The sequence below is a fragment of the Tamandua tetradactyla genome, chromosome 6 (assembly GCF_023851605.1).
Source record: "Tamandua tetradactyla isolate mTamTet1 chromosome 6, mTamTet1.pri, whole genome shotgun sequence".
Taxonomy (NCBI): Eukaryota; Metazoa; Chordata; class Mammalia; order Pilosa; family Myrmecophagidae; genus Tamandua; species Tamandua tetradactyla.
The window spans coordinates 20,204,306-20,216,487 of NC_135332.1; the positions used below are offsets into that span (position 1 = coordinate 20,204,306).

The window sequence follows — 12,182 nt, forward strand, 5'->3', positions numbered from 1 at the left end:
TAAAACACAGGTTCCTTCAGAAAAATGGAGATGCTGGTAAAGATAATTCAGGTAAATAATGCTTATCACTTCCCCTACCCTTTTGCTATTTAATTGTGCTGCTTTCCAGGAGGTGAGAAATTTGGAGAAGAGAAAAATGAAATCCTCCAAGCCAGGTGAAGAGACTTGGGGCAGAGCTGTATCTCATGATGTGTTGAAAAGAAGTGACCCAGCCTCTTCCTCTGTTGCTTTTATTCCAACCAGACATATGAGCAAGTGACTCGGTACATCAGAACTCAGAAGTCTCCCAAATCACAAGCAAAGTATAAACAACACATGCCACAGCTGGGAACTGTCCTTTTGTGCCTCCCATCAGCACAAAACACTCCCTCCCAGGGTGTGAAGATATTACTGGCCATTCAGTGTTCCCAACAGCAACTGGAGTTTGGATGCAGTGTCCCCAAAACACAACCCAGAAATCTCCCAAGTCTTCCCCTTGTTCTCTTAAAAGAGAGAGAATGCACCAGAAGGTACTTCATAGAATAATAAAGTCCTACATAAATACAAAGGCTTATCACTACTGTTGTGTTTCGATGTCAGGAAACCAGGCCACTTATTCCACTATCCTCCACGGTTCTGGCTGTCTGCTCTCATACAAGGCATCATGCCTCTTTTTCTCACTTTCTCTAGAGAACTGAGTCACAGCTTCACACAGAGGGGATGGCCAAATACCTGAGGTTGGGGACAGTCCAAGTCTGAGTTGGTGGCTTTTCTTTGGGGGAAAAGATGTGGTTGGTTTTAAATCCTTTTGGTTCCCAATTCAGTTTTAAGTCCCCATGTCTGATCCATATGTCTGTGTATTCTTGGAACTGCAACCCCTGGTTAATTGAGTGCTAAAGGTGGATCAGGAATTTTGCTTGATCAAGTTCAACTTAATCTGATTGTGTAAAAAGATCTAATGGATGGTATCTGAAAGTGAAAGTATTTCTAAATCATTCAAACAAAGACAATCAACTTGGTTTTGTTGATATTTGAGGGGGATTAAGAAGGAGTTAGTTATATTTCAGCCAGTCTTGGGTTTGTTTCTATCATGGCAAATAAAGCAGCTTAGTTTTATTAGACGAAAACTTGTGACCTATATTTCTTTATCATGCAGATAAAGGGTGAGCTTGAGTGTTTTAATCAGGTTCTCCTGTGAATGCATCAAAATTGGATCTCGTTCACAACAATTCCATTTAATACCATTCTGACACTGTGACGGGCATACACCACAAACCTGCACAGTGTCTCACAGCAACTTCCCTTGGCACTGCCCTTGGAAGCCATTACACCTCTGCTCCATGTTTTGTGTCTGCCTGGGAGCCAGCCATGCTCCGCTGCTGCCCAGGGCTCTTGGCATCCCCGCATCTGGTCTTGTCTGGACTCTGCAGCATTGGTGGGTGCTCTTTCCTTTGGCAAAACAGTTCTATGCTGCTGCCTGATGTGCTGGGAACAGGCCAGGAAGTTCCTACAAAGATCAGGTCCAAAATTAATTTTTAAAGGTTCAGAATTTCTCACAGCCAGAGTTCAACCTCCTTAACCTTGAATTGTCTAAAATGTGTAAAAGCCACCAATTTTCCAAATTAGGAAGCTGTTTAAATGGTTCTGAGGATGAATTTTAAACCCACAGCTATTTTTCTCTTGTGTACCTGATAAAGCCTCTGGTATTGGAGTTCCTGAATAAAGGCTTCAAGAATTCATGAGGCAAAAGACTTTGGTCCTCTTTCTCAAAGTAATCCTAAAATCCTGGTCATGTATCTGAAATCTTTGCCAATTGTCACCTACACAGGAAACAAAGAGTCTTAAGGAACTGAACACTCAAACTAACAATGTAAGAATTTCTAACTTGGATCCCAAGATTCTGGAGAAGTTTTTCTTGAAAACTGCCCTCATGCTGTCTGCTATTTAATGTACTCAATCAGAGAAAAGGTAGGAAGGGTTTAGAAGTTAAGGAAGGCTTAAGTAGAAGAAAGCCAGGCAATAATTTGGGGAGCTTTTTTCCTTAGAAAACATTGATGTCTCTTTTCATAATTAAAAACATTGCTTTTCAAAAATTCCATTTACCCATAGGATCCAGTTGGGACTGTCATTTGTGGCATTTTCCTCTGCTTAAAATTAAACTGGAGATATGAAATAATGAGAATAAACACATTCACAAAGCCGGAAGCTTGTGTAAAGGTTATCGGGGTTGGGTGTGGGGATAGGAAATGGGTAGCTAATGCTTACATTGTACAGAATTTCCACCTGATGGAAGGAGTTTGGGCACTGGATATGGTAGTGATAGCATAAAATTGTGAACATAACTAACAGCACTGAATTATATATTTAAATGTGGTTAAAAATTGAAATTTTAGGTTGTAGGGATGTTACTAAAATACAAATAAAAACAAAAACCATAGGACTGTACAACCCAGGGAACCACATTATAAACAATGGACTGCAGTTAATAGTACTGTAAGAATTCGAGAATTCGAGAGTTTTGCCACGCAAAGGAGGACTCCAAGAGACGTTCTCTCATGCAACATGCAAGGGGTTTATTTTCCACACATGCGTAGGGCTCACTGAACACACAGGAGCAGAGAGGCCCCGTCTGAGTTTGCAAAAGCCTTTTAAGGGGTAAGATGAGGGGGGTGGGGGTTGAGCATGGGTCACAGGTGCTGTTTTGCAAAAAAGCAGATAAGAACAGTTTTACAATAAGCATTTCTTCACAGTTTTACAACAAGTAATCTTGGCGCCAGGATTGTTTATCTTCAGCCTGATGGGGCCCATAATTCTTTTCTTTATAATTCTTAACTCACACCAAATGCATAGCCGTGAATATAAAATGACACAAATGCTTTTGCTGGATATTTCAGAAGCTAAAATATATGTAAATAGCTAAATTAAGCAGGAAAAATTAGCTACTGTTAAGCTTTATAAAATTCCCTTTTACAGTACAACCATAAAAGTGTGCTTTCATATATTGTAACAAATGTACCACCCTAACGCAGGTTGTTAATAATAGGGTGGTATTTGGGAATTCTGAATATCATGCATGATTTTTCTGTAAACCTACAACTCCTCTAATAAATGACAAAAGGAAAAGGAAATTAAACCAGAAGCTATAAATGCTATTCTCAGAATTCCAATTCCTGTCCCACCCCCCCACCTAGCCTGTTTTTTATAAAGCAGGAAATATATATATATATGTATATATACACCAACAGGTTTTCAACTAGATTCCAGGTGCATAAATTTCTTTTGACTTTAAAGAGTCTACTTCAAGCCATTAAATTAATTAAAATGCTTACATGGCCCATATTAGCTTTAATTAAATAATTATATAGTCAGTAAGAAATGAATCTATATGGAAAAGAACCTGCTGTGAAGAAAGAAAATAACCATTTTAAGATTTGACATGGAAGAATAGATACTGCAGGAAAACTTATTTCTGCCTTATAATGGCGTTAATAAGCTCTCCTAAAAATAGCAGCAAAGTTTCTCATAAATATTCACTGTTCTTTAATAGGTATATAGAAATACTAAAATATTTATCCTGAATACAAACAAGAAGCTGGACACAGACTCCTTCCTGGATTGGGGGATTCTTGCTAGAGAAATCAGTATTACCATAAAAATAATCATATTTGGAATAAAAGAAGGCTGCCTACAAAATAGGAATCTTTGCTTCTTGCCTTCAAGAAGCATGTTTTAAAGCCTTGTTCCCAAAAAGCAACTTCCCATTACCTCTATTCTCCCATGAGAAAAAAAATTATAACACACTAGTTCAGCTCAATCATACCACCTCCCCCATTTCATCATCTTATATTTATTATAGCAGCTTTATGTATCCAGTGGGAACTGAAAAAGTGAGCGGCAAAGTTACCACTAGAACAAGCTTCTCACATCTTTTAAGAGATCCTATATTTTAAAAAGCTCAAATGTAAAGGCTCCCAGGCCATGTGAGAATTTGTACTGTAGCACGAAAACCAGGAACGAGGCCGCAGGCCTCCAGGAATGTTCCTCGAAGTTAGAACAGGCTGAGACTAAGGATCCGTACTTTCGGAAAGCAGGTTTTATTTGCTATGGCCATAAGGCTCAGTGAGTAACCTCTGCAAGTCTGAGTCTCGAACAAAAGGCAACCTTAGACTCTTTGACATGTGAAAGACAAGGTAAACAATTGGCTGATTTAAGCTGAGAATGGCCAAGAGCTGAACCATTGAGGGGCCCCCATCCCAGGAATGTCTTCTTTTGCCTATGTGCATTTTCACCGGTTCCTGAAGGCTAGGGGAGGGGGTTTCTATACCAGGAAATGTGCCTTATCTCACTTGCCTGCAAGGAGAGGGTGTTTGGGGATTTTCCACAGAGAGCACAGCTGAAATAGAAAGAGGGGAGGCCTGCCTGCTACAGTACAACATAATTCCTTTAAAGAAGGCCCAGAGGAGTGGGAGAAGGGTGTAAGGGAGTTTTAGGACTTTCTGTTTGCTTGATTTTGTCCTTGGAGAGTACTTTACATGTGGGATAAACCAACAAACATTTTTGAGATCTACTATGATTAACTCATGAGACGGCTGATTCAACAAACCTTCAAAGCTGGAATCATTATCCCTATTTTCCAGATAAAGGAACTGAAGCTCAGGAAGGTTCTATGATGTGCCCAGCATCACAGACCAGCTCAGAGAGAGCTGTGATGGGAACCTGGGAATCTCTGACTTCAGGTCCACTCTGCCGGCTACTCTCAGGGAACAAAGAAGAGGTCCTGGCTTCTTGACTATCCTGCACCTTGGCCCATCATGTCATAGTGTGTGCTTGTAAATGGCTCAGTGGCTTAAAACAAGTTAGGCTTATATCATGCTCATGCTACCTATCCAAAGCAGATTAGCTGTAGACTCTGCTTGCCAGAGTCATCCAGAGACTCAGCCAGCAGAGGCTCTGCCATCTTATTAAGTCAATATCTCAACACAATGCCTCAGCAATCACCTCAGCTCACAGTTTACTCATAAATGTGCCTCATGTATGGGTGTTTCTCACTTTATATAATAGGTGTATTCCCCCCCAAATGTGTTTTATAAACCAAATTTTAAAAAGATAGACTTACTGCCTGAGTTTCTGAGAAAAGCTTATTGGCCAAAGGAATATAATGTCAAAAGTCTTTTAAGAGAGGGTGAAAAGATTATCCCAAGTTATACTTTTTCTGAGAGACATTCCTTGTGAGCACGGTGAGTCTCTGGCACGGTACACCAGGTTCAAAGACCTTCAACCATATTTGTGAAGGAATGGATGAAGCCCAGTTTCCCATCTATGGTTGACCACAATTCTCATAAAGTAATCATTTCTCCTTGCATTTGAACAGAGCTTTCCTGTTAAAAGGCTTACATTTCCCCCAGATGAGAGTAGAAGGAGCATGAACCTTGATGTCAGGCGAGAGTCCTGACTATGGTTCTGTCTCTCACTAGTTGTGACCTTGGACACATTGCTACACCTCTCAGAGCCTCTGTTGCCTCATTTGTGAGTTGAGACTGAGGCCAGCTCCTCAGGACAGTTGAAGGGGTTTAATAAAGTCCGTGTATTAACATGTCTAATACAGGCCCCAGCATGAAGAAAGGACTTCATAAAAGGTGATTTCCCCTTCCTTTTCTGTGAAACAGGACGGGGAGCTTTTATTATCCCCATTTTACAGATGAGAAAGTGAGGTCCAGAGAGACAAAGTGGCTCACCCAAAGTGTCAAAAAGCTGGCCCACTTCTCAGGCAGCTCTCACTAGCACACCACCTTGACACACCACATGGGGATTCAATGACTGTGCATGATAGATATTTGTCCAGAATGTGTTTATCACATGCATTAGGGATGATATGCATTCTCTGTGTAGTTGTGTCATTTGAATTTGTCTCTCCTTCCTGACAGGGCTGGTCACATCCTATGAGCTGGGTCAGGCCTCTTGGCCTCAGTACCTCAGGGGAGGGTACTCAGTGAGCACTTACACACGAGTTGACTGTCCAGTTCTTAGACATCTGTACAACCAGTCAGGATACAGCCACACCTTTAACAACTGTACTGGTTTGAAAGGATGTATGTGCCCTAGAAAAGCCATGTTTTAATCTAAATCCCATTTCATAAAGGTGGAATAATCCCTATTCAATACTGTATGTTTGAAACTGTAATCAGATCATCTCCCTGGAGATGTGATTTAATCAAGAGTGGTTGTTAAGCTGGGTTAGGTGATGACATGTCCACCTATTTGGGTGGGTCTTGATAAGTTTCTGGAGTCCTATAAAATAGGAAACATTTTGGAGAACAAAGGAGATTCAGAGAGAGCAGAGAATGCTGCAGCACCACAAGCAGAGAGTCCATGAGCCAGTGATCTTTGGAGATGAAGAAGGAAAATGCCTCCCAGGGAGCTTCATGAAACAGGAAGCTAAGAGAGAAAGCTAGCAGATGATGCCATGTTCGCCATGTGCCCTTCTCACTTGAGAGAGAAATCCTGACCATGTTCACCATGTGCCTTTCCAGATGAGAAAGAAATTATGGCTGTGTTCACCATGTGCCTTCTCATTTGAGAGAGAAACCCTGAACTTCATTGGCCTTCTTGAACCAAGGCATCTTTCCCTGGATGCCTTAGGTTGGACATTTCTATAGATTTGCTTTAACTGAGACATTTTCTCAGCCTTAGAACTATAAACTAGCAACTCATTAAATTCCCCTTTTTTAAAAGCCATTCTGTTTCTGGTATATTGCATTCTGGCAGCTAGCAAACTAGAACAACAATTAAGAGAAGAACTTGGTTTTCAGAAACTTTATCATGCAAGGCTGTCAATTACTGGGGAATAATTCCTCATTTTAGGGTTTTGGTGAGAAAATAGTGACACAACTTAAAATGCTGAGAGGAATGATTATTGTTGGGGACCACCTCCCCTCCTCTCATGTGTTGCTTGGTGATCTTTTCTGCTCTGACCAAGCATGCATTCTTTAGCAGACACAGACTGAGCTCCTGCTGGGGGCAGGCAGGGTCCTAAGCCTGGGTGATAATGGGGAAACAGGCATAATCCCTCACCTCATGGAACTTACAGGGACTCAAGGCTGCCAACATATGAATACCTTTAATATTTGTACTTATTTTAATAGTAAATAATTCTAGGAAGGACAAGAACAAGATACAAGAGATAACAGAATTGGGTGACCTAATTTAGATTTTGAGTTTGAGGAATGTCTCTATGGAGAAATGGTCTTTACATTGAGACCCGAGAAAAATGGGTTGACATTAGTCAGGCAAAAAGTGGGAGAAAGATCATTCCAGGCCGAGGGATCTACAATGTGGAGCCCTGAGTTTGGGAAGAGCTTAGGATGGAAAGAACACCAGTGTCACATGTTGTGAGTGAGGGAGAGGTGTGAGAGATTGGAGATTGGTGGTAGTGCAGGGGAACCAAGCTGTTGAAGGCCCCGTCAAGTTGCAATAGAAGAATTTTAAGGGGAGGAATCATATGATGGAATTTATGTCTTAACAGATCGCTCCACTGTGTGAAGAATGAATTCAATTTAAAAAGGGCCAAAAAAGTGGAAACAAGACCAGGTAGGAGGCCACTGCAGTGGTTCCAGTGAAAGAAGGTGGTGGCCTGAACTCCAGCACTGGCAGCAAAATGAAGAGACATGGTTGAAATCATGAAATATTTGAGGGACAGAATTAACAGGACTTGGGATGAACTTGATACAGAGAGTGAGGGAGAGACACTTGACAGCAAGAACTTCCATGTTTCTGAGTGTCTGGACTGATTTACTGAGATCTGGATGGGAAGCAAACAGACAAGGAGTTTAGCAAGATTCACATTCGGTCAGTTTGCACTCAAGATGGCTCTGAGTAATACAAGAAGAGGAGATTATTGGCGTAGGAGTTTGGAGCTTAGATACACATTTGGGAGAACTTGGCAAACAGGCAGGACTACAGCAGAGGGCTGGTGAGATGGCCTAGAGAGAGTGTGTGTGTAGAAAGACCCCTGAGGAGACCCTGGAGCTGAACCCAGCTCTTTGAACAAGTTGAAGGAGTTGGGAAGAAAACCAGAATGAAGTGTCACTAGAAAAAAGAAAAACTGCCTGGGGAGGAGGGAGTGGTCTCAGTCAAAAAGTTAGGTAGAATAAAGCTTAAATAGTGTTCAGCCACTGAGGCCACATGGAGGCTACTGGTAACCCAACAAGAGCAGCTCCTTTGGAGGGTAGAGGATGAAGGAGAAAGCTGAGCCAGCTGAGCTGAGAATGGGAGAAGCAATGAGATAGCTTGTGAACAGTTCCTTTGAGAAACTTAGCTCTGAAAGGGAGTTGAGATAAAGAAGCTTGAGGAGCATCGGGGACAAGAGAATTATCTTAATAGTTTTTTTAGGGGTAGAGAAGTATTAAAGCACATTTGAATGCTGAGGGGAAGGAACAAAAGGGGAGGGTAAGAGAGAAGATGCTGGAGTGAGGGGAGTGCTGGTTCCCTGAGAACACTGGACCCCACCTCCCCGTGCCTCAGGTTCTGAGTCTCCTGCTGAGACACTGAAGGGAGTGATTTCTCCAGTGATGCCTGGCCCTGGAGTCCTGTGGGGCATATAAGAAGGCAAACACCTGGCGACAGAGAGAAGAAGAGGCTCTGTCCCCACTGGAGAGGAGAAGAAGGAAAGAGAAATGAAAAGGAAAAAAGAAGGAAGGGAGGGTGAAAGTAGAGACTGGATATGGCAGTCCTGCTCCTTCGGCAGTAAGGCTGAGCCTTGATGGTCTGGGGTCTCCAGCTGCTCAAGGCCCTGAAAAATTGTTTGCTCAGACTTCAGGTCAGTTAACAAACCTCATCTTTCCTGCAAATCTCAAAATCTTGACAGTCCTGCGAAACTTCCAGGGTAGAAACTTCCACCAACATCCCATGGGTGAGAAACCTGACTTTGCTGTGTTTGCAACTGCCGCCTCGGCCCGCCCCTTCTCTGGGTTCTGAGTCACAGAGGATTGTGAAGATTTCTTTTCTAATCTGGCTAATTTCATTTCAGTGAGCTGTCACTCAGACTAGAGCTTTCTCTCTTCCAAACCCGTCACGGTCCCTGTAGTAGAGATACAAGCATAGGCAGAGAGGAAAGAAGGTGGTTACATCTGGCAGAATTCATCCACTCTCTGAGGCATGAGATTTGATTACCAGTCTTTAATATGCATGAAAGCCAATGTTAATATTTGCCACAGAATTATCTAGCTCCCTTTTAAATTCATCTATGATGTTAGGCCCTTTGACCCAAGAGGTAGGGAGTGCCACAGGCTTTCATGCTACTTAATGCCACTGCCTCTTCTGTAGCAATAAAGCCTCTCTTGAAATATAAGACATAAAAACAATGAAGTGGCCGGTTTCTGGAAGTAAATAGTACAATTCACTGAAGCATCTGCTTACTTTATAAAACAACCAAATAACAATGATTCTTCAGCCTCCCACCTAAACCTTCAGTCAGTCTTCTGCACATGAGATTTTGTTGTTGTTGTTATCATGTTGTGACTGGCATTCTTAGGTCATTGTTTTAAAAAGAAAAAATTTTTTTTAAAAGCTATAACTGGCTTACATGCTTATTGCCCTATACATTTTTTCTCAGCCTTTCCCATTTTTTAACCCGTATTTGCCAACCTTTCCTATATTTATTTAAAAAGAAAAGTACCATTTTTTGTGAGTTCCAAATCCAATATCTTTCAGGCTACCAGTCCCTTATCAAAGGTGTGACCATTTTATAGCACTGGGTGGTGAGGAGCTTGGGGGCAATCTCTGAAACTGTTGGCAGGTGGGGAATCTAGAATTTAAGAAACAGAATTTACCCCTTGTTCTAGTTTGCTAGCTGCTGGAATGTGATACGCCAGAAATGGAATGGCTATTAAAAGGGGAATTTAAAAAGTTGCAAGTTTACAGTTCTAATCCTGTGAAAATGTCCAAATTAAGGCACCAACAAGAGGTTACCTTCACTCAAGAAATGCCGATGACTTTCAGGGTTTCTCTCTCAACTGGAAAGGCACATTGTGAACATGGCAAAGTCTGCTAGCCTTCTCTCCAGGCTTCTTGTTTCATGACGCTCCCCCGGGGGGGGGCATTTTCCTTCTTCATCTCCAAAGGTCTCTGGCCACGTGGGCTCTTGTGGTTTTCATGATTCTGTTGTGGCTCAAAAAAAGGACTCTCCAAAATGCTTCCTCTTTTAAAAAATTCTAGTAAACTAATCAAGATCCACCTGGAATGGGTGGAGTCACATCTCCATCTAATAAAAAAGTTAATACCCACAGTTGGGCGTGTCACATCTCCATGGAGATAATCTAATCAAAAGATGCCAATCTATGCTATTGAATAGGGATTAAAAGAAAGGGTTGCTCCCACAAAATTGGATCAGGATTAAAACATGGCCTTTTTAGGTTACTTAATCCTTTCAAATAGCACACCCCTTGGCTTCGTTCTCTACAAGTTTAAAGAGCTCACTTTTGCACTGCCTCTTCTAACATCCATCAGTGTCTTAAAAGCCATTATTCAACATAATGTATTTCAAGTTGTTGACAAGGAGACACTTTTGAAGCACCTGCTCACTCTCCTCCTCTCCTTGCCCCCCAGAGCTCCCTCCGAGAAATAGCAGCTTTCTTCCTCTTGTTCAACTACACAGGCATTTTGGCCCTCTCATAGGACCATTTCAAAATGCTCTATCTTTGTGATGTAAGTTTTTCTTGTGCTAAAACCTTTCATTTTCTCTATAGAGCACTTGTCACACTGCATAATATAAGCCAGACAATAGTGGCCTAGAGTGAAATAACAGCTGAACAAAATCATCTTCTATGGAACCACTAACGGGTAGTCTGCCTTTTGAAAGCTTCTTAAAAATTAAAATATAGATGAGGATAAAGGGCAAGGCTTAAGGAAAAGTCAATAGAACCTGACAATGTGAAGACTTAACCTCTGTCTCAGTCAACTCATTAGAGTTTTGAGTTGTATCACCAGCCAGAACCTTCTCTATTTTTCTAGGGCCAAGTGCCCTGTCAGAGCTTGGCAAAAAAGAATTGTTTTTTTCTCTCCATGCTGAGTTGTTACAAACTTAGAAATCACAATTCATTTTACAGATCATTATACATTTTGCACATACTAAAAATACATTGAAATCAGCATGGGTACATGAAGCAACATGGTTACATAAACATGTAATGACAAGAAGAAATTTTGCTGTAACCATTTTTATAAAGTATATGACATAGATAATATCTATGAGTTAGGCTGCTCCTACCATTTTTACTAATTTCTATTTTTTTTTCTTCGGATATTAGGTTAATGTTCAAGGTCCATTCTGGCTTTAGCTTGCAAAAGTAACGTCTAAGAGCTAACATAAAGGAAATAAAATTTTTTTTTTAAGGCTGCCTTGTGACTGGAATAAAAATATCCACCTGGCCATTCACCAACACTTCTCAAATGCCAAAATAATGGTGGTTATTCTTGTAATTTTCATTGAGGGTTTCCAGTGCCAGACACTGTCCTAAATGCTTTAGTGCATTAGTTAGTCTTATCCTCATGATAGCTCTATGAGGTAGTTGTATTAGCACTCTTAATGATTAAAACAGTAAATTTAGGCCCAGAAACTGGAAGTAAGTTACCCAAGGTCCTGGTATGAATTTGCCTCCAGAACCCAGGCCCGTCTTCACCAATACCCTATACTGCCTTCCTGGTGGATCTGTGCTGTGGCTGAGGAGTAACCTGAGCAGTGACTGGTGACATGTGGAGAAAATCGAAATTATGGAATCAATTACATGACCAAAGAGGGTGACATTTGGAAACGGTATGAGACCAGATTTATAAGCAGAGTCCTCAAATCATCCCCCCTAATGTCTTCTTCCTAGAAGGTCCCTCTTCTTCTAATACCAGTATCCCTCTCACCCACCCACATTCCAATGTGGTTTTGGGGCCCTGACATATGCTCACATGACCCCACACCTCACACCTGAACTGAGTCAGTCCAATCAGAGCCTTCCTAGCATCTTCCGGGGACTTCAGCTGGAAGACTTGGGGACTGTGGGCAGCTATGCGCAGGAGCCCGTCTGTGGTGAAGGAGCATGGACCCATGAATACACGCACAAAGATGCTGAGGCTGAGGTGGGAGAAAGTCCAAGTTGTGCTCAACTATCCGGCCTGGTTATTCCCAGTTTCTAGCTGCAAACCTGTCTCTCCTGCAG

The 12,182-nt window shown here is 41.7% G+C and overlaps 1 long non-coding RNA gene across 1 annotated transcript in view; it reads right to left on the reverse strand.

Moving 5' to 3' along the window:
• Positions 1-216: 216 nt before the first annotated feature.
• The window catches only part of LOC143685844 (uncharacterized), a 39,142-nt gene continuing 27,176 nt past the window's right edge, over positions 217-12,182 (reverse strand). Inside the window, exon 4 of the long non-coding RNA XR_013176773.1 lies at positions 217-1,486. This is a non-coding gene — a long non-coding RNA (uncharacterized LOC143685844). The remainder of the gene's footprint in view (positions 1,487-12,182) is intronic.